Below are 18,400 nucleotides of genomic sequence, written 5' to 3' on the forward strand. Positions count from 1 at the left end.
TTGGCGAGTTCGCCATGTTAACAATTTCGCTATTCTGACTATACATCATTCTTGCCTTTTTCATCGATGGCGTAATCATTTTCAAAACATACAAAACTCGTCACTATACGAAAATTACACACAATATAACACTTTATCACCAACAATACCATCCACACGAAATGCTTCCCGACAAAGACGATTAACGACCACAATTGCACAAAATTGTCACGCCCGTATACGACACATCAAAAATTAAGTTCTACAAAAATACCATCAGAAGAATGACAAGGTAACTACAAATGTTCAATTACAAAATCTACACGTACAATATAGACTACAATTACTAAACTACAAATTACTACAACAATACTACTGTCTACTATTTTCACTGTCAAAATAATTCCAAGGGACGATCCGAAGCAGCGGTCGCCACGTGCATGGGGGCTTAATTAAAAAAGAAAAGACTAATATTAATGAATAATGCAATAATTTTAGTAGCTGTGTGACCGGTTACGAAGTCTCGTAACCGGTTGACCCTGACTAGTATTAGCACGCAATCTGACTGCATAAAATAAAAATAAAGAATGACGAGGAATTTCCATTAACACAATTGATTAATTAAGTCCCCTGCAACCATAAAAGCTACGAAACAACAAAGCACAAGTGTAACTGTTCTGTGTGTGTTAGTGTGACTCAACGCACATGTATCTGGCTTGGTTCTTTCTCAATACGACAAAATATTTTAAGCACCATTTACAATGAACTAATTGAAAAACCAGAAATACTATAATTGCACATTGAAACCAGAATTACAAGTCTAATAAATGAATACGAGCCAGATGCTTTGTTGACTGTACCTGTGAGCAAGAGGGACTGTCATTAAAGAAAACTGAAATACCTTTTTACCTCATTATATTTTGACAAAAATATTCCATTACACCAGCATCATAAATCAAAAACCCATCTCCTTTCTCAAATATATTCTGACAATTTCAGCTTCTTCCATTTATAAGTTACACCAACCGAACAGCGTCTACTCTCTCACCCAGCAGAACAACAACTGCCCTCGACATCCTCTGAACTACTACTGCACCAATGGAGGCGGCGGAATAATAATCTTTGGCGCAATCTCTGGCGCTGTGATTCAGTGTAGCCACCTTTCAATTGTCATAACGCACTAAAGTCAGTATTTGAAACTAATGTTAACGCTGCGAAAACAGGATAGAAAAAAGTGTTCACGATTTTGTTCCCCATAAAAATTATCAAAAATTTAAATAATTTAAATTTATTTTTCCATTACAACGTGAACAAATACTTCCAATATCATAAATCACTTGAAAGCCACGAATCAACAATGTTTTAGAGTTATTTTCAGCTTCCAAACATGTGAATTTGTATGTCTATGTAGATGAGGAGCACGTTTCGTGATAAGAAGAAATGCACTCTGTGCAACGAACTCATTTCTCTCCGCTTGCCTCTATAAGTGGCAACAGGAATAAATTTTTAATAGTAGTTCCAAATTTCGTGACGTGGACGAAAATAGATTTATTATAATGGCCGCTGGAGCAAATAGACAAAACCGTTGACTATAGTGATTATACGCCAGAAACTACAACACACGACTGAAATGAAGTCCAATTTTATTATAATGACCGCTAGGGCAACATATGCCAAACCAATGACTATAACGGTTACCCTCAGAAACTGCAGTACACAACAAAAATTAAGTGTAATATTTGAACATAAACCAGTGCTCACACGATGAATAGTAGGCTATCATTTAACTGCTGCACTAACTCACCTGAGTGTAAAAGGATGAATTCCCTCTTACACGAAAGATAAACGTGATACACACACCAGATTCTCTCAACAAAACCACGGACTGAGGTCGCTTATGCTTGCATTGTTAAAACATTTCCTAGAGTGTAGAGTAAATCCTGAATGTTGGAAGCAGAGAACGCGTCAGCGAGAGCGTGCACGTACTGACACTGGTGCAAAGCAACGCTGGGGAGGTCTAGAAACTGTGGATGTGTCTTGAAGGTAGGCTTCGAAATGAGTCGGCCGATCGACAATTATGCTTACGTTCGTCATTTTTTAAATATTTTTCGTCGTTCCTTAATTGCTTCCATATTCTTGTGGACGCGGTTCCTTTAATGCAACTAAATTAAAGGCTGTTTGTATTGTGCGTTTGACTTCTTTTTATTTATGAAGTATCTTCAGTGCCTATTTGGGATCGTATTAGTGCATTTGTGCCGTCCTGGACTACGTACAGCTCCAGGACGGCACATATACGCTAATAAGACCACGAGCCTCCACTGAATATGATCCACAAATAGAAAGAAGCGAAATGCACAATACAGACAGTCTTTTATTTAGTTGCGTGTCCACCCGGTAGCTGAGTGGTGAGCGTGACGGACTGTCAATCCTAAGGGCCCGGGTTCGATTCTCGGCTGGGTTGGAGATTTTCTCCGCTCAGGGACTGGGTGTTGTGTTGTCCTAATCATCATCATTTCATCCCCATCGACGCGCAGGTCGCCGAAGTGGCGTCAAAATCGAAAGACCTGCACCAGGCGAACGGTCTACCCGACGGGAGACCCTAGCCACACGACATTTCCATTTAGTTGCGTAAGGCGAACAACATTGCCAGGAATTTGTTTACGTTATTTGTCCAAGGACTGTATGGACATTTACGTAGTTTGCAGGTAGGAGGCACGAAAGTTTTTTGATGCTTGGTTGAATGCGAGCCTGCTTTTCTCACAAACACCCAGGTGTGCAGAACTTAAGGACGAAAGTAACATTCGTCTGATGTGTGACTGCCAAGGAATACAGCTCGATGAAACTTGGACAATATTTTGAAAGAACTGTTACAGTATAGTACAGAACTTAACAAGAAAGAATTCGTCGGGGTGTGATCACCACAGACAGCAATGCATGCTCTGCATCGTTCTCACAAACTGGTCATAAGTTTGGTAAGCATTTCTTATGGTAGGGCGTTCCGTTCCTCCGTTAGTGCGGTTGACAACTGATGGACAGGCGATGGCGCTTGTGGACGTGTTGCAATGCGTCTTCCCAACGCATCCCACACATACTAGATGGGATTTAAGAACGGGAACGGAACGGACTGTCCATTCACCGAATACGCTGTTATTCCAAGAGCTTCTCCATCTGCGTTGTTCGATGCGGTCGGATATTGTCATCCATAAAAATAAAGTCAGGAACGAATGCTCCCCTGAAAAGACGCATAGGGGGAAGGAGCACATTGTCACAATCGCGTTGACCGGTGGGTGTGTAATCTTTAAAGATTTGGAAATCACTTCTTCCATACAGCATTTTGCCTTTCCACACCATAAGACCTGAACCACCAAAACAACATGTTCGACAATGTTCCTGGGTGCGTTACGTGTTCCCATCTCTCGCCGTTCCCCATCGACGCGCAGGTCGCCGAAGTGGCGTCAAATCGAAAGACCTGCACCAGGCGAACGGTCTACCCGACGGGAGGCCCTAGCCACACGACATTTCCATTTGCCGTACGTACAAAACCACTACTCATACTGAATCTTATCCGAGCATACCGAGCGAGATGGCGCAGTCGTTGGCACAGTGGACTTGAATTCGGGAGGACGACGGTTCAAACCCGCGTCCGGCTATCCTGATTTAAGCTCACCCTGATTTCCCTAAATCGCTTCAGGCAAATCCCGGGACGGTTCCTTTGAAAGGGCATGGCCGACTTCCTTGCCCATCCTTCCCTAATCCGATGGGACCGATGACCTCGCACGCGACCTTATTCCTCGTTGGTCCAGTCCCTGTACTCTTAAAACTATCGCAAACCATACAGTCTTGTTGGATATGGTTGCAACTGCTTCTGCCGTTCGATGTGCGTCGTTCTTGCCTGTTGCACAATGTAGAGGTCATCTGCTGCTGTGGTTGACATCTGCATGGTGACTGCATGGGGGTAGTTTCTTTGTCCGATGGCCAATACATTATGCTCTGCGACGTGCAGCCTGCTGAACACGTCTGGGTGACCTCTTTTTTTTTCCCTTTTTTTATGGGACTTAACTTCTGAGGTCATCAGTCCCCTAGAACTTAGAACTACTTAAACCTAACTAACCTAAGGACATCACACACATCCATGCCCGAGGCAGGATTCGAACTTGCGACCGTAGCGGTCGCGCTGGGTGACCTCTGGCAACATGTTCCCGCACTTTCGTTCATAATCACTCAGTAGTTATTATGTTACGATACTTTATCTACCTCGTCCTTAATTATTGCAGAACGATGTAATTAAAGTTGTTGATGCCGTTTTCTGGAATATTTTTTTAACGACTAAGCTTTGAAAAACGTTTTTGATTGCTCGATGGATTCTCCGTGTAACTAAGCGTGCTAAGACATTGAGGATTTTTATTGCCGATGTTGGGAATACTGACGGCAGCCACAATCTTAATCCCCCTGGGGTGTTGCATCAGAGAGCCAAAACGGTTGATCCCTGTGCAACGGTGCGCACCCAAGTTGCGCGAGTCACGTCATGACAGGTGATACACAAATGTTACCTCCAGATGGCTCTGCACTGGCGAGGCACCTCTTATTTAAGCATCGTGCGACCGTGGTGCCGGCCGCATCCTCACCGCGCGCCGACGCCGAACAGTCGGCCTCCATCACTACGCGCCACACAAAACTGCACATCACCTCGCAACGCAAAGGTAGGCGGCGGCAGAGGCTGAGCTCCAAAGCATATCCTGTCACAGTTGATTACTAAGTAATCAGTCTACACAACAGAGCTACAACACCTAGTGTTGCATTTACATAAAGCCACTTTACAAGCCGGCCACTGTGACCAAGCGGTTCTAGGCCCTCCAGTCCGGAACCGCGCTACTGCTACGGTCGCAAGTTCAAATCCTGCCTCGGGCATGGATGTGTGTGATGTCCTTAGGTTGGTTAGGTTTAAGTAGTTCTAAGTCTAGGGGACTGGTGATCTCAGATGTTAAGTCCCATAGTGCTTAGAGCCATTTGATCGATTTTTTGAACGACTTTACGAGTGCGTGTAAGACTGTATAGTTCCCACTAGTTCCTTTTACTAGCGGTCCCTACAGGTCATACATGTTTAAAGAAATTAATTATAAGTTTTGTGGAACACAACGAAATGCTGAAAAAAATGCCTGATGATGATCAGATAGACCGAAACCGGTAACAAATAAAGTAGCTTTCTTTTATTAGCAGTTCATGGTGTTGTTTAAACATTACTTCCCTGAGATAATTGATCTTTTACTGTGTTGATTTCTACGTGACGTGCGTGTACATCGTAACTCTAGATTGTCGCTTAGGTCCGGTATTTAGGTTCTCTGCATCTTAAGAATAATCATCCACGTTCCATGTTATACATTATTTCTAACGTCTCACTAAAGAGCTCGTTATGCTGTTCTGTTAAGATCTCTTAGTAACTAAATCAACAGCTAAAGAATCGCGCACCCCGTGTTTAACAGTGGCTATACTTGTTTCCTATGTCCTGTGTGCCGGCCGCGGTGGCCGAGCGGTTCTAGGCGCTTCAGTCCGGAACCGCGCGACTGCCACGGTCGCAGGTTCAAATCCTGCCTCGGGCGTGGATGTGTGTGATGTCCTTGGGTTGGTTGGGTTTAAGTAGTTCTAAGTTCTAGGGGACTGATGACCTTAGATGTTAAGTCCCATAGTGCTCAGAGCCATTTGAACCATTTATGTCCTGTGTAGACGAGCTACGTAGCCTTCCAAAACGGAATGAGAATTCCCGCACTAATAATACTGTTGGGAAGTGCAAGTCTGCGTATAAGTTTGTCATACAGAACTGTGATTCATAACAATCGACAAACTTAGTGGCAGTCTGAGAGCATCTTTATTACAGACGGGCTCTGACCCTCCATTGGAACACAAAAGCGACATACATTCAGCATTGATTCTCTCAGAATGAATAACACAAATATTTGAGCAGTGGAAGAAAGGAACTCCAACTTGTGTGGTTTCATCCCACATTCAAGCATTTTCCGCTGCAGAATAGAATATGACTGCAAGAAAAATATATTCAAGTGTTCTTTGAACGAAGAGTATTACACGCATGAGTCGGTGAAATCTCGTACTGCCTACTTGATTCACACTATAATACACAAATTATACGAAAACCGGTAGAGTGTGCCTGCCGAAACAATGACAAGTTTAGAAGTAGAAACTCAAATATTTATCCTGTGAGACTGTCATCTTTAGACGGGAGCCACTTTTATGAAATCTGTAGTAACATGCTGTGGAAGAAGTGTGGAGACCGATTAAACAAATTTGGATCAGTTCAGCGTAGTTAATTATGTCTTGCAAGAGGCGAACTCTTCGTAACAAAAATAGGTTTGCAGCATGGAAATAGAAAGAGCTAGAATATGGGGAGGCTTGTTCGCGACGCCTAATGCGCTTGTTGCCTCATCTGTTTCTTCCAGTGGCTAGTCCCAGATATTCGTCTGTCGTGGCTATCTCGTTCCCTGTGTCGATTCACAACTTCTATCAACAATATCAAAAAGCTACCAAATATATCTCTTAAGTTAGAAAAATACACTAAACAGCTGGGGCATTATGGTTCTGAGAATAAAAAAACCTAGGTGAGATGTAAAGTGTAATATGAGTCATATTACGACGCGTTGGTATGGACATACGTGGTGCTTCAGTGGGAATAGTAAATATTTCAGACGATGATGGTGTAGACCAGTTCGAATAAAACATTCGATATATTATTAGTTCAGTTTTTACTGAATACAGAGATAAATTTTCATTTCGTGCGGCCTGCCGTTGTGGCCGAGAGGTTCTAGGCGCTTCAGTCTGGAACCGCGCGACCGCTACGTTCGCAGGTTCGAATCCTGCCTCGAGCATGGACGTGTGTGATGTCCTTAGGTTAGTTAGGTTTAAGTAGTTCTAAGTTCTAGGGGACTGATGACCTCAGATGTTAAGTCCCATAGTGCTCAGAGCCATTTGAGCCATTTCGTACGTCGGTACTCCACTTACTCTGGGCTTATTTACTAATTACCATTACTGTTTTGAAACCCACATACCATTGAGGAGACACGTTTTCAAAAGCACTTCTCTGAAAAATGTGTGATAAGGATATCACAGACAGTCAGTTGATTTGGCGCGTTGTGTTACCTCATCGTCCTACAGGACTCCGTTATCTAAGACTTCCTTGAAAACGAGCATCCAGTAATATTAGAAACGGTTGCTCTTGATACAAGGATGAGCATATTCTTCCAGCATGAAGGAATCCTGCATATACTTGTGAGCAGGTGACACATCATTTTTAACCCAACATTCGCCGGAAGATAAATTGGCAGAAGTAGTCGTTATCCCTTTAGATTTTTGTCTATGGGGATGGTTGAAAGGAATAGTAAACACAAGAGACGAACTGATCGTTCGGATTATGAATAGTGCTGCTCTCATTAAAGAACGCCATGACAACATTGGGAAAACTACACGTGGTACAGTCAAGAGAATTCGAAAGGCACTGAAGTAGGAGCTGGAACGCATGATAATCAACGTCGAAACATGCAGTAGTAACAATAAATAAAATAGCCTCAGGCTGCAGTTACGGTGTTACAAGTTTTACTGCACGATCGATTTCTAGACCTCCGTCTAGCCCTCAGATGCGTCTTTGTACACATCTACGTGATACTTTGCCATCTCACGCAGGTTATCAACCGAAATATCGGTAATCACATCCAACGTCCGCAACGCAATGCAAGCGACACTACACCGGAGGACAAGAGACAAAGTTGTTGTCGTCGTCAGCAGAGGACAAGAAAATAATGACTACGATACCCCGCGGCTAGCGCCAGCTATCACCGACACGGCAAGGTTCGTAAAGCTTCCAAGTGCTACCGCCATTAGGATCTATCGAAACTGAATGGTGGTGAAACCGTTGGCATGTCGTACCCATGACTATTCCATGATGCGGGTATTGTAGCATTACCCACTCTGTAAAGGGGAATAAATGACTATATATAACGCAAATGTTAGTGTAGTTCATTGCTACGGAAGCGATATTACTTTTACAGAACTCTGTTCATCGTACGTCGGTGCAAGTATGGCTTAACGACAGTAGCCGGTATTCCATCTTTATCGACTCAACGATGTCGTCAGTCACAACTGCGATGTGAATAGGAGCATCTTGACTGGAGATTGGGACAGTGGAAAAACTTGTCTAGCTAAAAGAAGTAGGCTGTGTTCCAAAAATGAACAGCATTGAGACAGAGGTGATGACACTTTCTACAGGACCTGACCATCATTTTGCAGGACAATGCTCAAGCACGTACAGTGCAAGCTGTTACTTATTTGTTTGACTGATGGGGTTGCTAAGTGATATACCACCTACTGCACTTCCTTGACTAAGCCCTCGTGAGTTCAACTCGACTTCTAAACTGAAGGAAACACTTCAAGGCATTCGCTTCAGAACTGCTACAAATTCGGAGTGGCCGAGCGGTTAAAGGCGCTACAGTCTGGAACCGCACGACCGCTACGGTCGCAGGTTCGAATCCTGCCTCGGGCATGGATGTGTGTGATGTCCTTAGGTTAGTTAGGTTTAAGTAGTTCTAAGTTCTAGGGGACTTATGACCACAGCAGTTGAGTCCCATAGTGCTCAGAGCCATTTTTTTGCTACAAATTCTTCGGGCAACAGACCGCGTCGCTCGAACTGTCAACACAACTGGCACTGCTAACAGTATCCTACGGCTTCCACATCGCTGGCAACGGGTTATACACAATGTTAGTGACTACTTTGAAGGTCAGTAAAACTTTGAAACACTTATCCATTTTGTACGAGCTGTAAATAAATAGTTGCCACTATTGAAATTACAACCCTCGTAATTAAATACACAGAATTATATGTGTGCAATTATTCGTGCGAGTGCAGATATCAACGTCAGAGTACTGCCTGGTGGATGGTGATAAATCGACGTTGTGGAACGATATGTGTAGGTTATGAGTCAAGGAGCAGCATTTATTCCTCACTGCATTTGATCAAAACGAAAGTTCGCACTATTTCCGAAACTGTTGTAGCACAATTGCTCCACTCTTGTTTGGTATACATATGCATCGCGTAGCTTCGGTATAGTGGATTCCATGTAACAGGTGCTTTTCTGACGCATTGTTGAAGCGCTTTCCCTACATACGTTCTCCCGAAAGTCAAATGGGAAGATTCTGAAAACAGGCTCAAAACTAATTACAAGTTGAGCACTCTCACCCTATAGAAAGATGAGGCTGTGGCATCGTTTGCTCCTTTTTCTGAACTTGCTACTTTACACGGAATGGCGATCCCTGCGTCTTACGTTTATACCAGTTTTCTGTTTTGCAACGAACAACTGCTTCCCGGAATTCAGTGCAATTTATGTGACGCGCAATTTTATGTCAATTCCGCATTATGTCACTATCGTACAAAGTTCAGCGAGCATCCTTGAAGCAAGTCAACATCGTTCTTATTGGTAAATGTGCGTTACCTACCCGTGGATACCCATACCTTTTCTTGCAGACCACGCTGTCGTACTGCTGCGAAGTATAATGATATTTTCTGTGATTGGTTGCTGCTTTTGCTTTCATCCTGTATGTACCTAATCACGGCTTGCACCATTTCAGCAAACTATGAATCCTCCCTACTTCGGTGTCTCCATTTCTGCATTTGACGGCACCTATTCCTTTCACCTCTAGCCTTCTCCTTCCGTTTCATTCTGTCGTCTCCAGAATTCATCGTCACCGCTACACTACATGTACGTTGCCGTTACAATCTAGAGCATACGATTCCTACGTGTCGTCACTTCCTTTTTGCTACCTGAAATTTCATCTGCCCTTTCCTGAAGATACTGCAGCGTTGGAGCATGTTACTGTAGACCGCCTCTAATCATCTCACCGTCGACAGAGCATGAAACCGAAAACATCCTTCCTTTGCTGCTGTAGAGCTCTTTCAGTATTCATATGTTTTGACACTGCCACTACTTTTTTCGCCGCACACCACTTTGTTTCTAGCGTTCTCGTGCAGTATGCACAACATTAGCTCACATGATACTCATCAGTGCCGTATAGTCCTGCTCCCTGTTGCCATTAGAAGCCAATAACGTGCACGTGAGATAAGAATCGCCTGCCGGCGCTTCTACTTCAGTAAACATTTGCCAGAGGCCACTCGAAGATACTCAGATTCCCATCACAGCACACACATAATCGTAATCTTGACTATGTAACTTTTTGGACGAAGATCTAGCGCAGTAAGACTCCGGTTATGATCCGCTGACTCATGGAATCCGTGTCACGAAGGACTGATTACGTCTGATTTTGATGATAATGTTGAGTTAATATTCTAATGTTTTGACTGATTAGCGTAATAATGACCATTGCAAGACGCTCCCTTATGGTACAAATGTTCCTTTCTGACTTCCTGTCTCGTCAAGAATGAAGTATACAGTTCCGTCTGTTCTGGTCTCGAGTCAGTGGCATAGCTGAACAGGCATATCAGGCATATCGTATGCTAGTACTTTATTTACACAACAACAGCGAGGTGCTGTGTCGAATGTTTGGTATCGCGGAGCGACTTCGATAATACAACGCTAGACAGCCCGCCACAGGACGCGACAGAAAACTTGTTTATACATGAAGCACGTGGGAGGCACAAGCAGGTCCACACAATGCAGTGTGGAGTAGTTAGCCGAACAGAACAGCGAGATTTAAGTTTCTGAACTTGGCTGCGCTTCAGCAACTGTGCGTGAAAGAGATTCAATGAATTGGAATTAATAGCCATCCAGTTGCAAAATACATATTTATATTAAACCTTGACCATGATTTCGACAGTTTTAAAACTGTCTTCTTCAGAAGGTATTATGGGTGGAATCACATTATCTGTAGCAGATGTGGGAGTCTCTGACTCTGTCTAGTACATGTGGGTGTCATCCACTTAATAGCCATTTAAAATAATTCATTTAAAAGTAGTTGCTCTCTACTGTAGAGCTTTGGTTAAAAACTTTTTAAAATACTACACGTTTGACATTGGATGCAACAAAGTGTAATGTGCCACTTGATAGATTATACATATATGACATTAAATATAAAACTGGCATCGGATCTTACAGAGCGCTAAGTACGCCACGTACAAAGCTAGTGATATGCGCCACGTTTAATAAACTTGTATTATGCAACTGGTCGGCCGTTATATCCAATCCATTGAAGCACAGCCAGATGTGTTTTTTTCGTCAGACTCTTCAGACATAGCTGTGTGGTCTCCAAGCGTTTGCTTCCAATGCCTCTATAGTTTACAGTACCAGAGGAATTCACTACGAGAAGACGACTCGATATGTGTCGAATGCCCAAAGTGTATGCATCTCACCTGGGTCTCGTGAACTACAAAAAAATCTAATAATGAAGGTCGAAAGACAGTCAAGACACTACTTGTACAATTACTGGGAAAATTTCGAGGCATAGTATCCATGGAAATATCAAAATCTTTAATAATTAAAGTATGCGAGTGTAGATAACGCAACAAACTAGATAAGCCTCTAATGGTATTTCCATATGAAAGTATTTGCAAACGAAGAGAGGTGTAAAGACAGTAAAATTGGAATTACATGATTATTTCAACAGCCTACAGAAGGAAAAGTATCAGAAATAAAGTACTTCATATATTATTTTAGATAAGTTATGGATATCTTCGTTCAACATGAACTTAATGTTAGTGAAGGAATCGGAAAGGTAATCTTTTTTTCGCGAACAGTACTCTTTCAACTGAGACACCTAAACACCCTTAAATGAAATAAGCCAAGCTCACGCAATTCTGAAAGTGCTTTGCCATAATCTTCTTTCAAGCTGTGGGTGATATACCACACATGTAACGAATCCATATGGAGGACTGTTATCGCCTAATGTGTGCTGCAGTGCTGCGTGTGTGTTCTCTTGGATGAATAAGAAATCGAGCTGCCATCAAACTGAAGGCTGCCTTACTAGCCGTCGTCGTATTGGAGGTGGTATCGTCTTGCTTCCCTCCGAACTTTGAACTAACTCATTAAGCCAGTTACAGGGGTGCCAACAGTTTGCCGTGGACTCCGAATCACGGTGCAGCTCGAGATTTTTATATTAACAAACATTGCCAGAGGGGAAACAGGTGCGTATGGAGATAAAATTCCTTGGGCTGACTACGTATCGAACCACAGGCTTTCGAATTCATAGTCTGGCGTTAACCACACAGCCATCGAGCCACACCTTTGTGAAAATGGAAAGACAGATAAAAGTGAGACACTGTTGCGGCACACTGGCAAATTCTCTCCAATACTGCGCAGACGTCAGCCAGGATCCGGCACCAGCCAGGACGCTTGAGTGGTCATCAGCACCCTCATTTCATTGTCCTCGATAATGGCACGTAATGGTGATCGGGAAGTGGAGTCGACAGCCAGCCAGATTTTCGTCGCGAAAATTGCTTCCTTCATAAGCAGTCGAAGCAGATGCTTAAACTAACTCACAAACGAGAGCGATGGTGATCTACTATAGAGACGAAACCAGATGTTGATACCGACCTGTGTACCACGAAAAGCAAATTACTTGGAACTGTTTCGTTCCAGAGACCGTTTCAAGTCTCAAACATCTATGATGTATGTACGCAGACTGAAGTGACGAATAAAAGTTTGTACCAAGATCGGGATTCAAACTCGGATTTCCTGCTCACTAGGCAGATGCACCCTGGCACAGTGGCTTTGTACAACTGCATGGACTCCCCTAGCACGCCTCTCTCCGCAGTCCAAATTCCAAATTACACCTCAGCCAACTGGTATTCCCCCTAAACTTGAACAGCATTGCAGAGAATCTCAAACTGTGTTAGAATAGCCCTTCAGCATCGAAAGAAACGGGCGATCCTGTTTCAAACTCTAGCACAGGTGCTGAAGTCAAGTGAGACTCTATGGTTCCCAAGACCTTTCTAAGTCTCAAACATCTATGACGTATACATGCAGACTGAAGCAACGAGCGAAAATTTATACAAAGTCCTGGATTCGAACTTGGGATAGGGCGTAAATGGGATACTGGATTGAGGAGGGAGGCGTTCGAGGGTAGTCCGTGCAGTTCTTCGAAGCCACTGTGGCAGGGTGGCGTAGTGGTTAGTGCATCTGCCTAGTGCCTGGGTTCGAATCCCGACCTTGGTTCAAATTTTCTTTCGTCGCTTCAGTCAGCATATATACAAAAAAGCAAATTGTAAAGTTTGCGTTGTGAAATTGAAAGCATTTTCAGATATGTAAGAGTAGTATTCCACAGCCGTTGCCACAGCCAATAAAATTATTCTGGGTATGTGACCACATGTGTAAAATTCTCTGACTTGTCGCCCAACGGTGGCCGAAAAGCCGGACAGTTTTGCACATTGATAATGCGGTCACATACACGGAAGAATTTTGTTGATAGTGACATTCACAAAAATATTGGGTGCAAGCAACCTGAATTGCTTCGGGATTGTCGCTGGTCTAGGAAACATCTTCTATGGAGTGATCCATAGGCGATTTCAACACCAAGAAGGATAGCAAAAAATGAAAATTTATTTACTGCAGGAATCAGTATAGTAGGAAGAAAACTTGATTAAACTTGTAAGTGATTTGGGGTACGACATTTGCAACACAGAGTTGCCACCTCTTACAGCTTCAACACCTATAAAGCAGCCGAGAAATGAGTCGAAATGAGCCTGGATGAGGTCATACACCAATACGTCACCTGTCACTTCAGTCGTAGTGGCTGGCGAGTGGTAGTGTGCCAGACTTCGGCAACTCACGACCAGATGTTCCTAGTGGACCAGGACTCTGAAAAATTTGCTGGGCTGGCCAGCAGTTGAACACTCATTGTACTTAGGTAGATCAGGAGTGCACGCGCGGCGTATGGTCTTGCGTTATCTTGTTGAGAGATGGAATCCTCCAAGACAGGACACAGCTACTTGCCTTAACACGTCTCAAGTGTAATTCCTGCTTCCCAGTTTACAGGCAGTGCGAACCAGAGATGCTCGTGTTGTGCACTCAGTAACACCCCATACCATAATGACCAAGTGCTGGGCCCGTATGCCAATGACGTATGTAATCTGGCAACGTTCGTTCTCATCGGAGCGTCCACACACGGATACGTACACCGTGGTGCTATAAGTAGGACCGGAAAGGCAACCTGACGCTACTGCCGTGCCCAGTGTCCCCGGCGCGCCTCCCCCGTGTGCCGATTCAAGGGAAGCCGCAACGGTGGCTACCGTGCTGATAGTCGGTGGTGCTCCAGCCGTCGCAGTACCGTTGTCGGTACTTGTCTCGCTGTAAATAGCCCCTTTAGCTGATTCAAAGTACGTGAAGTGGCAGTACGATCCTGTACAGACGTGCGAACAGTATGATTGTCTTCTCTTGCGCTAGTCCCGTGGGGCCGTTGGGAACTTGCACATGGGTGAGTATAGTCTTTCTTAATATTTACTGGCTCTAAGAGAGTAATTTGGCAAGTCTGATAAAAAGCAAGAAATATGTTTGTTTTGTAAACAAACGGTTCAAATGGCTCTGAGCACTATGGGACTTAACATCTATGGTCATCAGTCCCCTAAAACTACTTAAACCTAACTAACCTAATGACAGCACACAACACCCAGTCATCACGAGGCAGAGAAAATCCCTGACCCCGCCGGGAATCGAACCCGGGCGTGGGAAGCGAAAACGCTACCGCACGACCACGAGCTGCGGACTTTTGTAAACAGCTCACCTTACTTCTCGACGTAGTTCCATTTGAGGGACATACACTTGGTCCAGCAATCCTGCAGCTTTTACATCCCATCGGAAAAATAGGTTCTGATAAACTCTGTAAAATACTCAATGACTGCTGCTACGACTTCCTCATTTACTGAAAATTTCTTCCTGACAAGCCAAATTTTTATGTTATGGAACAGGAAGAAGTCACTTGTGGCTAGGTCTGACGAATAGGGTGGCTGACGAACCAATTCAGAGATCAATTCATGCAGTTTCGCCATTGTTATCGCTGATGTGCGGGATGATGCATTATCCTTCTGGTGAAAAAGCTTTTTTCTTCTATAGTGCCAACCTTGATCTTTTTTCAGCCAACGCAAGTTTCAAACAATCCAACAATGAAGCACAATAAGGTCCAGTTATGGTTCTGTATTATTCCAAGTGATCTATCAGAGTTATTTCTTGGGAATCTTACAACTTTAAATATAGCTGTGTGCAGCAACCGTGAAAATATTTTTTACAGTAAAGACAGGCCACTGGTTGCCTTGAGAATCTGAAAAAAAACAGTAATCATCATTTTACCAGCTGACAAAATTGTCTTCGCCTTCCTCGGTACACTTTGTCCACTGCGTTGACTGCCGTTTTGACTCTGGTGTGTAATGATGGATTCAGGTTTCATCTATAGTCACAAATGGACGTAAATTACGGACGGCGATTAAACATCGCCAGACATTGTGTTGAAATGTGACGGATGCGCTTTTGATTGACTTGATCAATCACGGCACCCACCTCGCACACAGCTTCTTCATACCTAATTCTCCGTGTGGGATACCATGCACTCGCTCAGTTAAGAAGTCTACAGTATCAGCAAGCTCATAATTTTTTTTTCAGCAATCTTGCATTACCATATCACAGATTCTGTCAATGGTTTTCTTTGTGGTGACCTCAAATGAACGGCCGGAGCGTACATCGGTTACGGCGTTTGTCCGACCACATTAAATTCATTAATCCAAAAGTAAATGGTCTTCAATGATAGTGCCGAGTCCGCGTGAACTTCACCCACTTCTATTTTGATCTGTGCGGCAGTAGTCAAGCTTACCAACCATGAAAGGACAAAAAAAAAAGAAAAGATAGCTCCAGTCTTTCATGTAAATTTACCATATTTCTCAAACTAACCTTGTAAGTCAAAATTAGTTCCCTCGTCAGAAATAACTTGAAGGAACCTATGTTAATCTTTTGAGATCCTCGATATTCTGGGAACCCCTTGGTGAATTTGTAACTCACTTACTCCAAGTTAATCATAGGCCTTACGTAACATTATTTAAAGATACTTTGTGAGTGTTAAGTTTATCAGTAGTAGCACCTATGTGTACTAACCTTTTATGAATCCTCGTAAATCTATCATTTAGGTGCACCATGAATTTCAAGATAAAAAGGTGTCCACAAATTCTCCTAAGTCTCGTGGATCAGAACTGAGGAGCAAAGTATTAATCTTGCTGATACCACTAAAGACTTTAAGTCACGGATCCTTACCCTAACGAAGGCCGTGTGCTAAATTAAATACTGTCGTACTGCTGAAGAACGGCAATATGAGATTTTAGTCTATGTTTAACTTGATTTCGATAACTCGATTTTTTTAGACGAGTGGGAAATAAATGTTGCCCAGTGAGAGCAGATTGACTTGTCTCCTATTCATCCAAATCTGTACTCTGCAAATCACACTTAAGTGTTTCTATTATTCCAATCTCGAAGAGCGCGTGGAAAAAATGAACACTTATGTCTTTCCTTGAGAGCTCTGATTTCCCTTATTTTATTATGATGATCGTTTCTTCCTATGTAGGTTGGGGTCAACAAAATATTTTCGCATTGTGAGGAAAAGTTAGTGATTGAGATTTCGTGAAAAGAATCGGCCTCAGCGAGAAGCGCCTTTGTTGTAATAACGTCCACCCCAGATCCTGTATCATGCCAGTGACGATAATATAAAACGGGCTGCTTTTCTTTGAACTTTCTCGATGTACTCCGTTAAACCTCTCTGCTAAGGATCCCAGACCGGGTAGCAGTACTCCAAAGCAGGACGCACTCGCCGAGTGTAGGCGGTCTCTTTGGTAGATCTGTTATATTTCCTAAGTGTTTTGCCAATAAAACGCAGTCTTCGGCTTGCCTTCCCCACGACATTTTCTATGTGTTCTCCCCAATTTAAGTTGTTCATAATTGTAATTCCTAGGTATTTAGTTGAATTTACAGCCTTTAAATGGTTCAAATGGCTCTGAGCACTATGGGACTTAACATCTGAGATCATCAGTCCCCTAGTACTTAGAACTACTTAAACCTAACTAACCTAAGGACATCACACACATCCATGCCCGAGGCAGAATTCGAACCTGCGACCGTTGCGGTCGCGCGGCTCCAGACTGAAGCACCTAGAACCGCTCGGTCATCCCGGCCGGCTTACAGCAATTAGATTAGACTGATTTATCGTGTAACAGAGGTTTAACGGACTTCTCTTAGCACTCATGTGGATGACCTCACACTTTGCTTTATTTAAGGACAATTGCCAGTTTTCGCACCATACAGATATTTTTTCTAAATCGCTTTGCAATTTGTTTTGATCTTCTGGTTGCTTTACTAGGCTACAAACGACAGCATCATCTGCAAATAACCTAAGACGGCTGCTCAGATTGTCTCCTAGCTCGTTTATATAGATAAGTAACAGCAGCCTATGACGCTACCTTGGGCCACGCCAGAAATCACTTCTGTTTTACTCGACGACTTTCCATCAGTTACTACGAACTGTGACCTCTCTGACAAGGAATCACGGATACAGTCACATAATTGAGACGATATTCCACAAGCACGCAATTTGACTACATGCCACTTGTGTGGCACAGTGTCAAAAGCCGTGCGGGATTAGCCCAGCGGTCTAGGGCGCTGCAGTCATGGACTATGCGGCTGATCCCGGCGGAGGTTCGAGTCCCCCCTCGGGCATGGGTGTGTGTGTTTGTCCTTAGGATAATTTAGGTTAAGTAGTGTGTAAGCTTAGGGACTGATGACCTTAGCAGTCAAGTCCCATAAGATTTCACACACATCTGAACATTTTTGAACAGTGTCAAAAGCCTTCTGGAAATCTACTGCCTCAGATACATATACATCATTAGCAAACTATCAGTCACTACAGTTAATCCGTAATTCTACAAAGTGTGGAGTCGTGTGTTGTCGTCCGAAAAGCAATGTTGCAAAGCAAGGTTGGTACCTCGCAACGCAATCACAAGGAAAGACTGTCGCTGGATACCGCCTCGACGAGTGACGGACACTGGTGTTACCGCGCTCAGGAACGTTTCGCTATGTCGCCGCAACGAATCTTCTGCTGACTTTCGGCTGAACACAGTACCGCTCGGCCCAGTCGGCGATCACTAAGACAACAGCATCGTCTTCTAGTTGGCCAGCTGTCTGATCAATATATTAGGCAGAACACTAAATGTACTCTGAGTGAGAGATTTGTATTTTGTACTGTTCAGAGACATTTGTAAATACTCATGACATTTCTGTGGAAATGGATTGTACAAACGTAAGTAATTCATCTTACGTTTGTTATAAGAAAGTGAACTAATATTTTATGTATTGTGGTATCCACTCGGTCTCCTCCCAGAACAAACCAAAGACTCCACTGTTGTAACGACGAGTGTAATTTCGTCCGCTACAGCACAAAGTTGTGAAGC

General features: G+C 43.4%; 1 protein-coding gene across 1 annotated transcript in view; it reads left to right on the forward strand.

Annotated features, from left to right (window-relative positions):
* The first annotated feature begins 4,587 nt into the window (after positions 1–4,587).
* Positions 4,588–18,400, forward strand: part of LOC124776600 (sodium-independent sulfate anion transporter-like) — a 171,574-nt gene continuing 157,761 nt past the window's right edge. The window contains exon 1 of the mRNA XM_047251668.1: positions 4,588–4,679. The gene's annotated coding sequence lies outside the window, so the exon portion shown is untranslated. The remainder of the gene's footprint in view (positions 4,680–18,400) is intronic.

The sequence above is a fragment of the Schistocerca piceifrons genome, chromosome 2 (assembly GCF_021461385.2).
Source record: "Schistocerca piceifrons isolate TAMUIC-IGC-003096 chromosome 2, iqSchPice1.1, whole genome shotgun sequence".
NCBI lineage: Eukaryota > Metazoa > Arthropoda > Insecta > Orthoptera > Acrididae > Schistocerca > Schistocerca piceifrons.